Source organism: Perognathus longimembris, chromosome 16 (assembly GCF_023159225.1).
Source record: "Perognathus longimembris pacificus isolate PPM17 chromosome 16, ASM2315922v1, whole genome shotgun sequence".
NCBI classification, from domain to species: Eukaryota; Metazoa; Chordata; class Mammalia; order Rodentia; family Heteromyidae; genus Perognathus; species Perognathus longimembris.
The window spans coordinates 40,107,541-40,125,933 of NC_063176.1; the positions used below are offsets into that span (position 1 = coordinate 40,107,541).

General features: G+C 35.8%; 1 pseudogene; it reads left to right on the plus strand.

Annotated features, from left to right (window-relative positions):
* Window positions 1–3,494: 3,494 nt before the first annotated feature.
* On the plus strand, window positions 3,495–4,344 carry LOC125364573 (annotated as a pseudogene).
* The last annotated feature ends 14,049 nt before the right edge of the window (window positions 4,345–18,393 follow it).

The following is an 18,393-nucleotide window of genomic DNA, read 5'->3' on the forward strand; positions in this document are numbered from 1 at the left end:
GTAAAATTATTGATCATTTTCTATAGTTGAATTTGGTTTCAGTGCCTGCTAAGACTTTATGTGATAAAACTTCAATCTAATTTTGAGATATTAAAGAGTTGGAAACTTAATGGGAGCAAAGTATTCAGTCATGAATGACAAACCTCATGATAGAGACTTGGCAATTTTGTAAGGGAAGGGAAGGAAGCCAGGCAGTCTCTGAGACACATGCATGAACCCCCTTTTTGCACTCTGATATTCTGGGCCATTTCAGATTCAGGCAACATCATGATCACTAGCATACTCAAGCCCTTCCAATTCCATAACTATGATCCAAAAAGTGCTTTTATTTTCCTAAAATTACTTACAGTTACTTAAAATTACTTACATGCCACAGTAATTAAGTCTCATAATGATAAGCTAACTAGTCCACTGATTCTTTAAAATATTTTGGAGTTTGATTTCAATTAATTTCAGCCATTAGCTCTTTCAAACATCATCAAATAATTTCATAACCATATAACTTAAAATATCTATGTTATACAAATACACTGTATACACACACACATATGCACATATGTGTGCTGAAGGTATATATGTATATCTAACTAAGGTTCAAACTAATAGAAAGATAATCAGAGTGATTTTAAATATTTTAAAGGAAGTTTATTATGCTAATTATGAAAGTACTGAAGATTAAAATAGAAAACAAGTGTCTCCATTAACTATATTATATTATTTTATTCAATTTTGAGAGAACCTTGCTATTTTGGCCTAAAATAGCCTAGAATTTTGGTCCTCTTGCCTCCACTTCCCAAGCGCTATAATTCCAAGTTTGGCTGACTACTACTGGCTTATAATTTATTTTCATATGTAGTAATTAGTTTACTTATGAAAAATTTTCACTTACAGTAAGGTGAAGATCAAAAGGATGTTATGCTAACTGGATTTTGATGGTTATAAACAAATGTATGTCTGGTATTTCCAGCTCAGTCTAACAGAAAAAAATATTACTGGCAACTCTGCATAGTTTAATTTGCTTATTTAACTTTAAAATCAGGTGTAATTTGAAGCACTTTATCAACATCAATCTATCCACACACTCAAGGCTTCTGATCTCCTGAAGCCTTTTCAGTTCCCATCAGAGCCATCATTTTGATAGTATTTTCATGTCTGCACAGTCTTCACCAAAATAAAACAATCCATCTGTGTGGTTTGTAGTTTGAGAGTTAAGTACGGGATTTTCAAAGATAAATAATTAGTCTCATGATTGTCCCTGGCTTAACTTATGAGTAAAAGGCATCCTTTCTGACAAATAGTAAAAGGTGACATGACTTAAAGATTTGTCTGTGAATAACTTATATGTAATAAAGCAAGGGATAGTCAATACAATTTTGCAATGTCACTTGAGCGTGGAAGTTGCAAGATATATTCTGAATGTTTTCATGCAGAATATGATGCAATTTGCTTCTGAAAACTAGTAAAAAGAGTTTTTGGATTTGTTTTATAAACATAATTCAATTTTAATTAAAATTTTCACACCAAGAGCATCTCTTATTATTGTGTGAACTTTTCAATATTTCAATTAAAATTAGCTTACAGCACAAGTTTTTGCACTTTGGATTTTAAAGTATTCCTGCACATTGTTTCTTAGCTTACTAGTATTTGGGTACTTTAGAATTTATCATTTCAGTGTAAAGAATGTGCACAAAGAGATAGAATTCCCCTTTAGTTATACTGAGGTTTTGACAAGGTAATGTAAAAAAAAAAATCGGTAACTTATGAAACATGTATCTATTCCTTCCTTATTCTTATTTGCTTTGAGTTTTACTCTGTCCTTCCACACTTTAACTAGATGAATTCATGACATTTCTACGATGTATCCAAATAGTTCCTTTTGTCCTATGGCAAATAATATCAGGAAGCTGAAGGTATCTTTGGAAAGATGTCCATTACATTTGGCTATGTGGAAGTGTTTGACACTCTTGCAAAGGTTCTTACAATACAATTCACTGTGCAATTTATTTATTTATATTTATTTTTATTTTATTTTTGCCAATCCTGGGGTTTGGATTCAGGGCCTGAACACTGTCCTCAGCTTCTTTTTGCTCAAGGCTAGCACTCTGCCACTTGAGCAGAAGTGTCACTTGTGGCTTTTTCTGTATATGTGGTACTGAGGAATCGAACCCAGCGTTTCATTTATACAAGCACTCTTGCCACTAGGCCATATTCCCAGTCCTGCAATTTACTTTTAAGCTACATTTCATGTAGTTTATAGGTATGCATTGTATTTTGACAATGTAAAGGAAGTGTCACTAATATATTCTAATATCTGGTTATTCGGCTTTGTCTATGCCCCAAACCCATATATCTTGCAGGTGGTCATATTTTGCATACCTTTACATTTCTATTTATTCTATACTTAATTTATTCAGATTCCGAGTGGTGAGTACTTCAACTCTGACTTTTCCTGGAATCCACATGATTTCCCTTCATTCTGTTCTACAAAACCGAATTGGTGATTTTGAATGTGTTTTTTGTTGTTGTTTTGTTATTGATGAGAATTCTAGGGATTGAACTCAGGTCCTGGTTGCTGTCCTTGAACCTTATTTGCTCAAGGCTAGCAATGTGCCACTTAAGCCACAGGTCAACTTCTAGCTCTCTGGTGGTCAATTGTAGGTAAGAGTTATATGAACTTTCGTGCCTCAAATGGCTTAAAAGTGTGAGCCTCAGATTTCAGCCTCATGAGTAGTAAGAATTACAGGCATGAGCCACTAGCACCCATCTCGAATGTAGTTTGTCTCTCAAATCCCTGACTAACATAAGACAGTCAACCCTAATCAAGGTGTAAAAATAAACCAAAACAATAAAGCAATAATAGTATTTCATCTGAATAAGACTAGGATATTATCAAAAAAGGCTAAAAGAAACAAAAACTGACAAGAATGTAGAGAAAAATGGCAATTAATGTTAGTGGGAATGTAAGCTAGTGCAAACATTAGGGAAAACACTATGAATTTTTGCAAACCAATTAAAAAGCAGAACTGTTGTATGACCCAAAAATCCCACCAGGGAATTGAAATAAATATCGAAGTATTTGTTGAAATAAATACTGAGGTATGAAGAGGCATCTTTCTTTTATGTTCCTTGAAGCATGATATACAATTAGTAATAAATGAAAGGTACCAAGCTGTCCATCAACTACGAAATAAATAAACACCGCATAGTACATCTACACACTGACATGCTAGCTGGCTATAGCAAGGATGAAATTCTGTCATTTGCAAATAACGTGGATAGATCTAGAATTCATTGTGAGCAATGACATAGATAGCAAGACAAAAACAGCTATCATATGTCCGCTAGAATTTGGGGTTGGAAGAGTACCTTCCAAAGGCTGACAGGACAGAGGGAATGGGATAGAGCGAGGTAGATCACAAATTGTTGATGATTGGCTTGTAAATCAGAGAGGAATAAGAAGGTACAGAGTGCTATTAGAACAGGGAATGGAGCCACCCAAGATGCCGAAAGGAAAGAAGGCCAAGGAGAATAAGGTGGCCCCAGCCCCTCCTGTCCTGAAGAAGCAGGAGACCAAGAAGTTGGTAAATCCTCTGTTCAAAAAGAGGCCTAAGAGGCCAAAGGCATTGGACAGGATGTCCACCCGTTTTTTCAAATGGTCCCGATACATCCAGCTGCAAAGACAAAGGTCGATCCCATTCAATCGGCTTAAAGTGCCTCCTGAGATTAACCAGTTTACCCCGGCCTTGGACCGCCAGATAGCTAGCTACACAGCTACTTAAGCTGGCCCACAAGAATAGGCCAGAGACAAAGCAGATAAAGAAGCAGAGACTGTTGGCCCGAGCTGAGAAGAAAGTTGCTGGCAAAGGAGACGTCCCCACCAAGAGACCTCCAGTCCTTCGAGCAGGGGTTAACACTGTTACTACCCTGGGGGAGAACAAGAAGGCTCAGCTTGCGGTGATCGCACATGACGTGGACCCCATGGAGCTGACTGTGTTCCTGCCTGCCCTGTGCCGCAAGATGGGTGTTCCCTATGGCATCATTAAGGGGAAGGCCAGGCTGGGGCGCCTCAGGCACAGGAAGACGTGCATTACCGTTGCCTTCACTCAAGTTAACACGGAAGACAAAGGATCCCTGGCGAAGCTGGTGGAGGCCATCACGACCAACTACAATGACAGATATAATGAGATCCGTCGTCACTGGGGAGGCAATGTCCTGGGTCCAAAATCCGTGGCATGAATCGCAAAGCTGGAAAAGGCAAAGGCTAAGGAGCTGGCCAGCAAGTTGGGTTAAGTGTGCAATGTTGATTCCTCTGTACATAAAGATAATAAAACTTTCTTTCCTCCAGAAAAAAAAAAAAGAAAAGAACTGGGAATGCATTGAGAATTTCAAAATGTGCAGCAAGTATTTTGACAGGAAGTTTTCAGTCGGTAACTAATTCTCAAATGTGACTGCCTATACTCCTCATTTCTCTTTCTGGGAACATTTTTTCCCTCTGAACACTAAATACAACTAAGGAAAATATTTTGTTCAGCTTTCCTCTGAGGCCACAATATCACTTTTTTTTCTTGTATCGCCTTAGCTCCCTATCCCGACTTGCTGAAGTCTTTGGTATTTTCAGTATTGTCCTCAGAACATTAGCTCTAAGTCTTTTAATTCAGGCTTGTTGTCAATTTCTGGACTGAGTCCATTTGTTGTCCAGTTCCTGCTAAGTAAGGGATGTATATGCTGAAGTTTTGTTCCTACCAAAGAGCATAGATTGTATCTCTTTTTTCTTTCTTTCTTTTTGCCAGTCCTGGGCCTTGAACTCAGGGCACTGTCCCTGGCTTCTTTTTGCTCAAAGCTAGCACTCTACCACTTGAGCCACCATGCCACTTCTGGTTTTCTCTGTATATGTGGTGCTGAGGAATAGAACCCAGGGCTTCATGTATGAGAGTTACGCACTCTACCACTAGGGCATATTCCCAGCCCTCTATCTTTATTTTTTTGTATTTTAAAACTTTCACTTAAAAGTCCATACTCTAAAACTTCATAGTCTCTGTAGAAAGGTACAGTTTATATTAAATTGTAACTTTATATTTGTAAGAATTTTGACTGTGGTGGTACATTTCTCCTAAATTCAGGCAGTGGCAAGATCCCAAGTTTGTTTTCCATAAGACTCAGAAATTATCCTCAACAAAACAATTTTCACAAAATCAGCAGAATATCTGAACTAAGCAACCTCTAATTCAAGAAAGATTTCTTTCTTCTTCCCATGGCATACAGAAACTAATCTCAAAAAACTGATCTCTACAACTACTTATAGACTGAGTATGGGGCATATACACAATCCCAAAGGTCATTAACCAGGCACAGCTTGGCATTTTAGCAGTATCAGGGCATATTTCTTAGTACCTGAATCTTAGCTTTCCATTCCCCAGGATAAATATACAGCTCTGTTCTTGCCAATCCTCCAGAGGGATGAAGAAAATAGGAAGTTTTGCAGAAAATATTGAAAAGGCAAAGGAACAAAAGAAGCAAATAGAGAGTTAAAAAATGAATGAAGAGACACTGGAAGTGTGAAATAAGGCTAGCAAGGTACAGTATGTACAGATGAGGACTCAATGACTCCGGAGGGGAAAATACATCTTTATTTTTTGCACTGAGATAGAATACAAATATCTGTTTTATTCATTGGGTGCATTGTCTTCCTCTCCCAATTCTCACACAAAATATTTCAAAGTGACAAATTACTCCTTCGAGTAACATTTCATACAGGTGGATGACTTTAAGATGTAAGCAAGGTTGATGCTAGAAAATATTGTGGGGTAAGAGAAATGCATTTGGGACCACATCTGCTGTCTCTTTCATGAGCTTGCTCTATGCGTGTTTTCATTTCTTTTTGATCTGTAGTCCTAACAGCCATTCTTCTGCCTGTGTGTGCCCAAGTCACTAATACTCTCATGAACACATGCGTGGAAAGTCCATAACATTATACAAAAAATGTGGAAATATGTCGGCCACTTCTGTGGCAATGTGTCTCTCAGACCTGCTGTGAAGTGTGTACTTTATGATGATTCCAGTTGTTGTACCTTCAGATACAACACTAAATTCCCACTGAAGTTCTGCAATCCTCAGGCTTTTCCCATACAATGTCTGAGAAAACAGGGTCACATAAACAGACACATCTACAGGGAAATATAGGAGCTTCCAACAGAAGTCAGTGGCTCAGCTACAACTATGCTAGGATAATGGCACATCCAATTATCTTCTTCCTCAAAATTCCCCACCATGGGTGTCAGACTATCCTTTTGTTTTCTTCCTACCATATATCTTGAAAATCTATTTTTCTCAGTGACTGCCAAGTGTTGGGTTTATATCAATGTAAAGTTTACTAAGAGGCAAATGAAAAATGATGATTAGTATATGAATTTCCTGGTGGAAAAAGCATATACCATCTTGAATGGTGAAGGAAATATTAGTAAAATGGAACACCAATATGTTACTTTAATGGTTCTGGATTATTTTTTATAGGTAATTGGGGTTATGATGGAAAACTTCAGCTTTTCAAGTGCAGTAACAATGGCATTTTAAATATTAGGGGGAATGAAAAATGTAAACAAAATTTGAAATAACTCAAAGAAGAACAATGGGAGACTTACTATGGTTAACAGATAATGACTAGGAGAAATCAGGATTGATTCAGTCAAGAGTAGAAACTACTGACTATCAGACTAGAGACGGTAAGAGACTTCTGGATACATTTTAATGTTCACAGATTTATTATATTAAAATATTAGGACTTTCTTCTGACAAAATTTGTCTATAACATATCAACTAGGACCATATGTAAGGAATACCTAAGGACATTATTTGATTAGTTATCACAGACCTTAAGAAACATTTGGTTCCCTTAGAGGTTGTGTTCTTCATAACCAGACTTATTTATAGCATATGCTAATAGAGGAATGCTTAGCTTAATAAAATAAGCTAAGATAAGGAGCATATGAACAAAAACATGGTAGGGAATGCTCAACTTGTACTGTTTGGGGCCAACAGAGTTATTGCTGAGATAGGATTTTATATGCTTTGTCTGTAGTTTAGAATATATGATTACAAAATCAAGAATCTGAACTCCTGGAGACAACTGGATGGAGTTGAAATGGCGGCATTTGGAGAAAGTTTACCAAAAGTGGTTCTTTGTAGCTTGGTGAAAAAGAACTCTCCAAGCTTCTTAGTCAGATGAGAAAAGTAGGAAAGAAATGATATTAAAATAAGAATATTGTAATGGTATATAGAAAGAGCTTACAGATATTTTATAGGATCACCCACAAAAACACACCCTTCCCAAAGACCATCCAATAAAATCTGTACCTGAACAATACTGACATTATTGTCTTTTATATGTCAGATAAGATGCAGTTGCAGAGTAGGTCTCATTGTTAGCCAAATAAAATTAATAGATTCAAACTGATAGAAACCAAGGATACCTTAACCTCCAGATAAGAAACCATAACTATGGCACTAGCCACACAGACTGAAAAAATGAGAAATTGTCATGAAGACTTGTGGAGATAGTTAATACAGTGTCTTTACTCCCAAATTGTTACTGACCCTTAAACAAGGGTACAAAAGGTGAAACAGAATTCTGGGGCAAATATTCCAATGAAGAATCTTTGCCCTTAGTTTAGAATCTTCATTCAAACCAGGTTTTGTCTGGGTGCCAATTACTGTGGAACTGGTTGGATCCCTTAATGAAAGACACTTGTGAAATGTCCCTCTGAGAAATGAATTAATCTATCTTCTCCAGTAGTCAACTGCTCACAGGGCTATGTTATAGAATTATGTAGGCAGAATCAGCACGCACACTGATCCTGGATTCCACATTTTTTACACTTACCTACTAGCAGCAAAGTCAGTATTTGAATCACTATTCATGGAAAACATGCTGAGTTATTATATTATGGAAGGCTAAGTTGAAGTTTTTGAAATGTGCTTTTCCTTCTAATCAAGATAAGTAAATGTAAGATCTCGCAACAGTAAGAAATAGGTTTATTTATAGCAATGTTTAGTGTCACCATTAAATTATTGATAAATGCATGTGCAATTACATATATAAACTTTAACTTCTGAAAAGCACAGCCTAACTTCTCAAAACAATCATGTAATAAGCATGATTGCAGCTCTTGGGGCAGCTATGTAATTGATCATATGTCAACGCATTGAGTTACTATTTTTTTCCATAAAAATACAAGAGAATGAAATATCTCTTCAATAAAATTACATTTAATTTGAGGATTTTTTGTTAGAATTTAAGCAGATTCAATTACTATAAAAAGTCATAATGATTAAGAAAAGGCTAATGAGATTATAGGGAACTATTAACACTATAAAACATAAAACAGATGTGTCTTTCTGAGCATTAAATAATAAAGAAAAACTGACCACCAATTTTCATTTTGATCACATGCAGTTCATTTTAACCAGTGGATTTTTCAAAATTGTTAAGCAATATAAGGAACTCATTTTACTAAAGTTACCCTTAAGTCTTAGACTTATTATTGTCATCTCAAATCCAAGAGCCTCCAAAATGGACAGTGTTTTTTTTTAAATCTTATTGAACATGCATCCTTTTGCAAAGATTATAATTACATTCCTTTTTCTATTCATCTTTTTGCAAATATTATAACTTAATTCCTTTTTCAAATCATCACAAAAGCTTTCAATGGCTATTATATTCCATTTTTACTCCTGATAAAATTGTAACATGTGGTAAAGTATTTTTTTCAAAATTAACTAGTAATTCAGAATATTAAATGATTAGTTGATTTTTTTCTTTGCTGGTTTGAAGTTACTTGTCTTCTGATAACTAATGTACTACAGGAATGTAACACATTATTGTAATAGCTACAATAAAATAGTAAAAGTAATTCTTGGAATGTTTACAAAAGATATTTCAATTGATAATTGAAAATTACTTTAAAACTTAATTTTTACAGCATAATCTAAATTCTCAGGTGCTACAGCATTCAAATTTGTAAATCTAATATTTTACAAAACTTTCAGATATTAATTTAAAATAGTAGTTTAGCTACCAAATAATATAATACACAGCTTCTTTCCTTGTGCTGTGAAAGGTTTCACAAATAAAAAATTTGAAATTTTGCTACCACTTTGACTATTATCTATTAGGTGATAGAAATTATAGCTTAACTTTTGAGAAATGTTTGATTTCTAAGAAATTTAAGAGATTTCTTACATATGAAGAGGCTATCAATAACAAATATCTGGGTTTTCTGTGATTTAAAATAAATGTATCAATCTTGTTTTTTTGATTGAGCTTCACAAGTTTTAATTTCTTTGTTACCTAAATAAAGTTAAATGCTTCTAATTTTCTGACAGCCTGAATGGCTTTCCTGTGTTGTTAGATACTTCTGTAATTCAACTTAAGTCCAAGCAGTTCTCTCTGACAAGAAAATTGACACTTAGCCTGCTACTGAGCTGCTCCAAGACTGGTGATCATTCTTAAACCAAATGTATGATTATCAATATTGTATGACTTCTTTTTTCCAAAGCGACATTACCTAAATTTTTCTCTGGTTACAGAACTCCTTTTTATTCATAGGTAAAGCATATTAAAATCCATATGATATTTAAAATGTTTAAAATACTTTATTCAATGAAAAGTCCTAAGCAACAAATAATATCTTTTTTTCCTCCTACCTTTCAAATACAATGCAATATACACACACATATTAATATTAGTGTTAGAATTGCATTACTTTTGAATATTTGAGGCACAAAAGGCCTTATTACACAGTATGTACATTTCCTTCCAAAAGTTCATGCAAGCTGTTTTCACATATGTCTTGAATACAACACAATTTATAAAAATTCAGAAACCTCAATGTAATGAATTTTTAAATCTACAAAGAAGCCTACAAGTAATATTTAAATAATTATGTGATACTATACTTAGCATGTACATAAATAAATATATAATTATAACTTTTAGTGTGTATATATTATGTAAACAAATGCATTAAATATGCATATTTATATCTGAGTATAAATATTAATTTTGGATTAGACATCATTGCTTGTTCATAAAGTTTTATGTGGACCTATTGTTTGATTTTAGTTGGTCATGAGGCTTGAACTCTTGGCCTGGGCACTGGCTCTGAGCTCTTCAGCTAAGTCTACCACTCTACCACTTGAGCCATGGAGCCACTTCTGCTTTTCTGGTGGTTAATTGAAGATAAGAATCTCACAGACTATCCTGCCTGGGCTGGCTTTGAACCACTATCTTCAGATCTAAGCCTGTTCAGTAGCTAGGATGAAAGGCGTAAGCCACCAGCACCCATCTATGTGGATCTTTTATACATTGCGTTTTTCTTTCTGCATTCATAAACAAGCTGTGAAGGGGCAGTGGAGTTACTGAGAGACCAAAGAATAGTTTGTGTTTTGTTTGGTCGCCCAGAGGTGGCAAGCACAAGACACAGTATTTTGGCAAGTTAGTAAAGAAAGGCCAGTGGAAAAATTACTATCCTCCTGGAAGTGTCCCGGACCTGGTCACCACACAGACTGGAATTTCATAGGCTGTGTGAGCTTGCGTTATTCTATGTGACAAGCATTCTATGAACCAATTGCCTTCTCTGTATGTGTAGAACAGCAGATTCTTTCTAGGCGACATCACTTTTTGCTATGTTGCCAGGATCCTTCAGAAAACAGCTGTCTGAAAATTTCAGTACTGGGACATTGTTCCTCTCCCTTGGCTGAAGTCATGGTTCGAAAAGAAATGTTTCAGGAGGACTGGAAATGTGGTGGCTCAGTGGTAGAGTGCTTGCCTAGCATACACAAAGCCCTGGGTTCAATTCCCTAGCACCACATAAACAGAAAAAACTGAAAGTGGCACTGTGGCTCAAGAGGTAGAGTGCTAACCTTGAGCAAAAGGAAGCCAGGGACAGTGCTCAGGTCGAGTCCCAAGTCCCAGGACTGGAAAAAAATTAAAAAGTGTGCCTCAGGGCCATGATGTTAAGTGATGTCCTTGCTTCAAGGACCACTCACAAACTTTTCAGTGGAGACCACATCTCCTTTTGAAAATTAGCTTATATTACATATATGGGAGGGAATCCATTGTTACTTTTCCACACACTTTTATAATGTGTTCCTATTGATGCTATCCCCTTTATCATTCTCCTTGTTTCCTTTCTACTCAAAACAATTGAATAGATTTCACTGTTTGATGTTCACAGTCACAGATAATCTGTTTCACAGTATTCCTCCTCCTCCATCCTCCTTGCTAGCACAACCCTCTCTTACAAATACCTTCATCAGCAGGGTCTAGGTCTTTTTCTACTTCCCTTCACCCCCTCTATTGATCGACAGCTTCCCTTGAGTTTCTCTTAATGACTTTTGCAATAAATTTTTATTATCTTTAGGTAGTTTTACAAAGGAGTCATCACTCAACAAATCAGATTTTATGAGTACAATTCATCTTTATTCATGCCACCTCCTTCTTCATTGTCATCACCTTCCCAGCTCCATTCCCTTCCTCTGTTTTCTTCCTTTCACAGGATGTGCACTTTAGATTATGACTGCATTCTCCCCACGTTCTCTCTTCATTCATTTATCCCAGACCTTTCAAATACCAAAGTTCTGGGAATATGGAGAGTATTATGGGGGAGGGGGGGGAGGGGAAGCTCCGTATCAATTACATGCACAGAGCTCAAGAGGACATCAGGGAAATTAGAATCACTAAAAGTCTGGTGCCCATCAAAATTATCCACATTTTCAGCTTGTTATTAGGAGAAAATGCAAAGGGAACCACATTTCATGATGGTGGTTTGGCAGCCTTGATGCAGCTTTCTTGTGGAAATGCAGAGCTGCTGTTGCAGAATGTCGTTTGTGGCTGTGTTTTTCCTTTAAAAAAATCATTTGTTATACTTACATATTTCTCCTAAGACCCATATTACACCAGCTGAGGAAAACAAAACCACAGCTCTGGATTTGAAGTCTTGGAAAAGGAAAGGAATGTTGGAGCAGTTTCCTTATATACTTAGAATGCATCACAAAATTATTTACCTTGGACATTGATTCTTGAGGCACTTCAGAAAAGATGCTAGACTTTATATTACTTTATTTAATTTAGTCCATAAAACATATTTGTGTGTATAAGTATATGTAGGTATAATGTGTGTTAGGAAGGATGGAGTTAAATTTATTCCAGGAATAATTTGAAGAATTTGCAATATTATAATATGGTTTCACACCACTGCATTATGTTGTATGGTTTTTTAAAGCAGTCTTTCCAGTTATTTATAGTGAAACTATTGAAAAAGTTGAATTGTGAGTAGTAAAAGATTAAAAAGATGATTGAACTCTAGGCATTTGTAAGAATGCTCTAAAATTTCTATGAAATTACTTTAAATGTATTCGTTTAAGGGTAAAGAGAATATTATGATAATCCTTATCTACTCTGATAAGTGAAGCCATGTGGAACTGAGTTTTTCGCTGAGCATATTGTTTTAAGTATGAGGTAATTGTGCTTTTCTACAGAATAAAGTTCATTAAAATGTTCTATTTTGTGATTAGTGATGTTCTTCAAGTATAGTAAAGTATAATATATTGCATTTTGATTCAAATATTCTTTCTTATCTGTAGATAATATGGAGTCCAAGTGGCTACAATCAGATTCTATTAGAACCCTTCCTTCCTTCCTTCCTTCTGTCCTTCCTTCCTTCCTTCTTTCTTCCCTGCCTCTCTTCCTTCCTTTCCTTCTTCTTCTTGTCATTTAATGTATAACTACAGGTGATTTTTCTTTTTTTTTTTTTTTTTTTTGGCCAGTCCTGGGCCTTGGACTCAGGGCCTGAGCACTGTCGCTGGCTTCTTCCCGCTCAAGGCTAGCACTCTGCCACTTGAGTCACAGCGCCACTTCTGGCCATTTTCTGTATATGTGGTGCTGGGGAATCGAACCCAGGGCCTCATGTATATGAGGCAAGCACCCTTTGCCACTAGGCCATATCCCCAGCCCCAACTACAGGTGATTTTTCATGGGAATAGTTAATGTTTCTTTAAAACTGTCAGTTCAAACGTTTATTTTCTATTGTTAAGTATTGAATGAATGACAATAAATATATTTGGCCTTTCACCAAATCTTCTGTATATGATTGATTTTCCCATGGCTCCCTTCCTTCTCCTCTTGTCTTCCTTTCATGCTCCTCTTTAAAATAATGGCATAGAAACAGTTCACATTTTGAGAGAAGAGTGAACTTTGATTCAATATGATTGCCGTTCATCCATTCACTTTCTCTAGGATATTTCTCTCTCTTCCTTAATCATTCCTCTACTGCTAGGGTTCATCTGGTTATACTGAATTATGATGTCCTTGTCTGAATAAGAAATTCTCCCAAAAGAAGGAAATTAAAATATAATTTTCAAGGATCAATATTAGTCATAATTTACCTTGGCAGAAAATAAGAAAATTTGAGATGAATAATTGTCAAGTTAAAGACAACTAGTATGTAACAATGCATGGATTTCTTTTTTTTTTTTTTTTTTTTTTTTTTTTTGCCAGTCCTGGGCCTTGAACTCAGGGCCTGAGCACTGTCCCTGGCTTCTTCCCGCTAAAAGCCAGCACTCTGCCACCTGAGCCACAGCGCCCCTTCTGGGCGTTTTCCATATATGTGGTGCTGGGGAATCAAACCAAGAGCTTCTTCATGTGTAGGGGGCAAGCACACTTGCCACTAGGCCATATTCCCAGCCCTATGGATTTCTTATAAGAACTGTTTCAGATTCATTGTTACTGAAACCACATGGTATTTTGATTTCAAAAATCATTTATGAGCTAGTGATCGAGTTTTATATATTAAAAATTAAAATAGTAAATGAAAATTTATGATAAACTTTGTGATGAAGACATTGTTAAAGAACTAATGTCTTCTTTTTAAATTATTTATTTATTGTCAAAGTGAAAAGAACTAATACCTTCTCTGAAGATGTCTTTTAGGTTTTAGATACTTATATCCATCACTTTCATGTTGACCTAGCTCAAAAGCACAGGCAAATACCTTCAATACTGTTCAATTGGAACAATAGGGCTATGTTTATTCAGTTACAAAATGATACTGCAGTACCTACAAATATTCATTGTGTTTGTTATCTTAAATAGTATTTAGAATAGAACTTAGCACCCGCACTTGCTAAGCAAGTGTTCTAACATCTGAATCACACCTCATTCTTTTAACTTTTTTTTCCAGAAGGTTCTTATGCTTTGGAGCAGGTCAGCTTTAATTACAGTCCACCTATTTCTACCTTCTGCATAGCTAAGATTACAGACAAGTGCTACTAGTTTTAGCCCTCGGAAAATAATTTTTTTTTGTTTTTTTTTTTTTGCCAGTCCTGGACTTTGGACTCAGGGCCTGAGCACTGTCCCTGGCTTCCTTTTTGCTCAAGGCTAGCACTCTGCCACTTGAGCCACAGTGCCACTTCTGGCCGTTTTCTGTATATGTGGTGCTGGGAATTGAACCCAGGGCCTCATGTATACGAGGCAAGCTCTCTCACCACTAGGCCATATCCCCAGCCCTCGGAAAATAATTTTTATGTTTGACTAGACTTGGCTACTATTATCTATAGAAAGACAAATCCACAAAACTAAATCTCCATTTCCATCCTTATAGCCCTGTGTTTTTCCTCGATTGTGTTCCATTTTGTTCTTTATTTTCCTTATATTGTAAGCCATGTGGAACATAAGTTATGTTTCTGAACCTTATTAATTTCACAGAGAATCATATTATTGTGAATTTACTGTGTGACTCAATAAAATATGTCCATTAATTTAAATGAGTAGATAGAACCAGACCCTTATTGTTTAAGTTGAGGAGAAGGTATATGACTTTTTTTGTCGTTTTGTTTCTGTTTTTACTTGTGGGGTTTGAATTCAAGGCGTAGCTGAACATTTTCACTTAAGGCTAGAATGCTACCATTTTAAGCCACAGTGTTATTTCCAGTTTTCTGGTGGTTAATTGGAGATAAGACTGTCAAGTTTGGGCTGGCTTTGAAACACAGTCCCCAACATCAATCTCCTGAGTAGCTGGAATCACAAGAATGAGCTACTAGCACCTGGTGACATTGTTTTTTTAATAGAAAAATGTCAAAGATGATAGGAAGATGCAAAATAAACTTAATATGTTTATACCATCAGATTATGTTATAATTAGATGCTCTAAGAAACTTAAAATTTACTTCTTTTTAACAGCAAAGTATTTCCTGATATTAAACTACTCACAATATTGCCAGATACTGAAATTAGGGATACATGAAGAACAACTCTATTATGTGGGCTACACAAAATATGATCTTCTAAATGCCACCTAACTATTACCTTTGTTTCCTCACTCACTTTCATTTTTGCAATGTTTTTCTAATATAGACAGCAAAGATAGCATAGCCACTTACATAGCCAAGAACAATAATAGAACACCAACTTAAATCACATATTTATATAGTGATAATGCAAGTTGAAGCAACCTGGAGGATTTCAATGGGGTTGGTGGCAGCTAAAACTACCAGAAACCTAGGACACAATTAAATCATCTGCAGAATTACATCTAATGGTTTAAGAGGATCTGTACTCTGTACTCTGGCACTATTGTCTCTTCAGTTTATAACAACTCTCACTATTCAGACTTCCCTAGAACCAGACCATGGTCATCAACACTTAAGTCTTTTAGCAATATTGGTTCTGCAGAACGAATGTAAGAATTTTTTGCTTAGTAATAGTGCACCCATTAACATGCATGAGGTTCTGAGTTCTCCCGCCAGTGTCCCACCTCCCAAAACAATACAAAACAATACCTATCTCAGGATTAATTATTACATATTAAAATGTGTTGATATATAATAAGGTATGGTATGATGGAATGCATATATACAATGCAAACTAAGTGTGACCTGTCTAAAAATCTGATGTAATAACTTTGAAAATAAAATTGTAGAAATATAACCAACCCATCTGCTAGAATATTTTCTAAAAGTAATGTAAATAATTCACAGATGGAAATTAATACAATTGAATAGTTTTGTTAAGAGCACGAATATAACAGAAATAACATTAGTGTGAAATAAAACTCCTGTCAACACAAAATATTACATCATTGATATTGCTCCTAGTGTGAGACAATCTTAAAATAAATCTAACATCTGCCCTTATTCTCCTGTCCTGTGTTGCTTTTGGAGATTCGGCCAATTATCATTCATTGTTCTAAGGAGAGTGGACCACACATCTTACAAGAGACACTAGGTTAAGTTAGAATGAATAAAAACAAATGAGATATTAAACTGCATATGACCATTTCTCAAGGAATATTAGCTACCGACCCCCAATACCGTTGTCTTTTTTTTTTTCTTCTTGCCCTTTTAGATAATGCAAAAGTCACTGGGCTCTAACTGGGGCACTACAGGTAACCCAGCTGCTGATTTTATTTCTCAACATTCCACTGATTTGCCATATGGTGAGAAGTACATCTGGGCCTTTTAAAGGGCACCCTCCAGCTCTCCTGCTGACGGTGGGTTCATGGCAACCCTGCAGTATGCAAAATGACTAAAGGCTTGCTGTTTCTACTTCTTATGCTCCCAGCACAGGAGATTTGCAATGCAAGAAGCATTGCTGCAAACCCAGAGAACTGGCTGCTTTCCAAGTCTTTGAATTTACTCCTCTGGCTGTATCATTTATGGAAATTGATTCACTTATTCATGTCTGGGAGGTGTTAGCAACTCTCGGTGGAATGTATCCATAGGAATAGCAAAGGAAAGTAATGAAAAAGGCAGAACAGTTGCATAGGTGTGGAAAAGTACAAGGGAAGGTACAATTTTCTGTGCAAATGCTGAGCAATCTTTTAATTCTATTTAATAATGCTCATCCTGTCAGCCTTGCACCAAGATTTACTGAGCCTGAATATAATGATTTTTCCCAATATATTACAATATTGTTCTCCAAAGGTATTCCTAAAACTCATTATCATTTCTATGTATAAGGAAAACTCTTGCAAATGTGAGCTTTCAAAAACCATGATGTTCGTGTGATATTCATATGAAGGCTTAAAATACCAGTTTCTAATTTCCTGTATGTTCAGAGTAATCCTTGAACTCAGAAAGAGCAAGGACAAAAATGTCTAGGAGTAGACAGGAAGACAAAGATAATCTGAAGTTTCCTAAAAAACACCTTAATATTCCTCCAAATTGTCAATATTAATGTAAGATATAGTATTCTAAGTACTCTATTTCACATTGAAAATGCAGAGATAATTGATTCCACAATGCTCTCAATAGTTTATACATACGGGAGAACATAAATGAATAGGTAAGACAGTATGTGCTTTTGCCTGAGACTCATGTAAGCCCAGAATGCATATAAATTAGTACTAACCTAGACTGGAGGTGGGGTGGGGTGGGGTGTCATTCCTCAGAAATAAAAAGTTTCCTCTCATCCCCATTACTGAGGAAATTAGGGACTTCTTTTTATACTTTTTCTAATCCTTATCTCTATCATGGTGACAAAATCCCAATTGTACAACTCATCATCATTTTTACTTGAACTATGAAACAAGCTCTTGTCCTGTCTCCCTGTATTTACCTCCACATTACTGATGCTGTTGTTGTTCTTATTTATTTATTTATTTACATTTTTTTAGATACAAGATCTAGGCTTGAACTCAGTGCCACTTTTATTCATTGGCTAGTGCTTTACCAAAAGATCCATGCCTCCAACGCCTCTATTTAATATCTTAGTGACTCAAAACACTGTGAATTATAAAACATTTTTTTGAGCTCAGAGGAAATATTTCCACATAATTTACAGCAAATATGATCTGTGTTTGACTCTGCTTTAATTTCCTCAGTTGGCAATTAAAATAGAATATAATTTCTTGTATTTTCTTCGATACCTCCACAAGTGGGAGAACCATGCCCAAATTTCTGCCAATATTATCTTCATTATGATTACTGATGCTAGATTCTCATCTGGATGCAAAGTTACAGAATCCAGCTGTGAGAATTCTTTGGTTTAAGTATATTGCTAAATGGGGCTGGGGATATGGCCTAGAATGAACCCCTGGATTCAATCCCTCAGCACCACATATATAAAAAAAGCCAGAAGTGGTGCTGTGGCTCAATTGGTAGAGTGCTGGCCTTGAGCAAAAAGAAGCCAGGGACAGTGCTCAGGCATTGAGTTCAAGCCCCAGGACTGGGGAAAAGAGAGAGAAAAAAAGAAAAGTACATTGTTGAAATAGGTAAAATGAAATGAAACAATATGACAAAAATAATGTCTCAGTGTTTTCAGCCATATATCTTTCCAATAATTCTTAGATTTTCCTACCAGTTCTTAGCAACTTAAAAATTCAATTCTAGAACACATTTTTT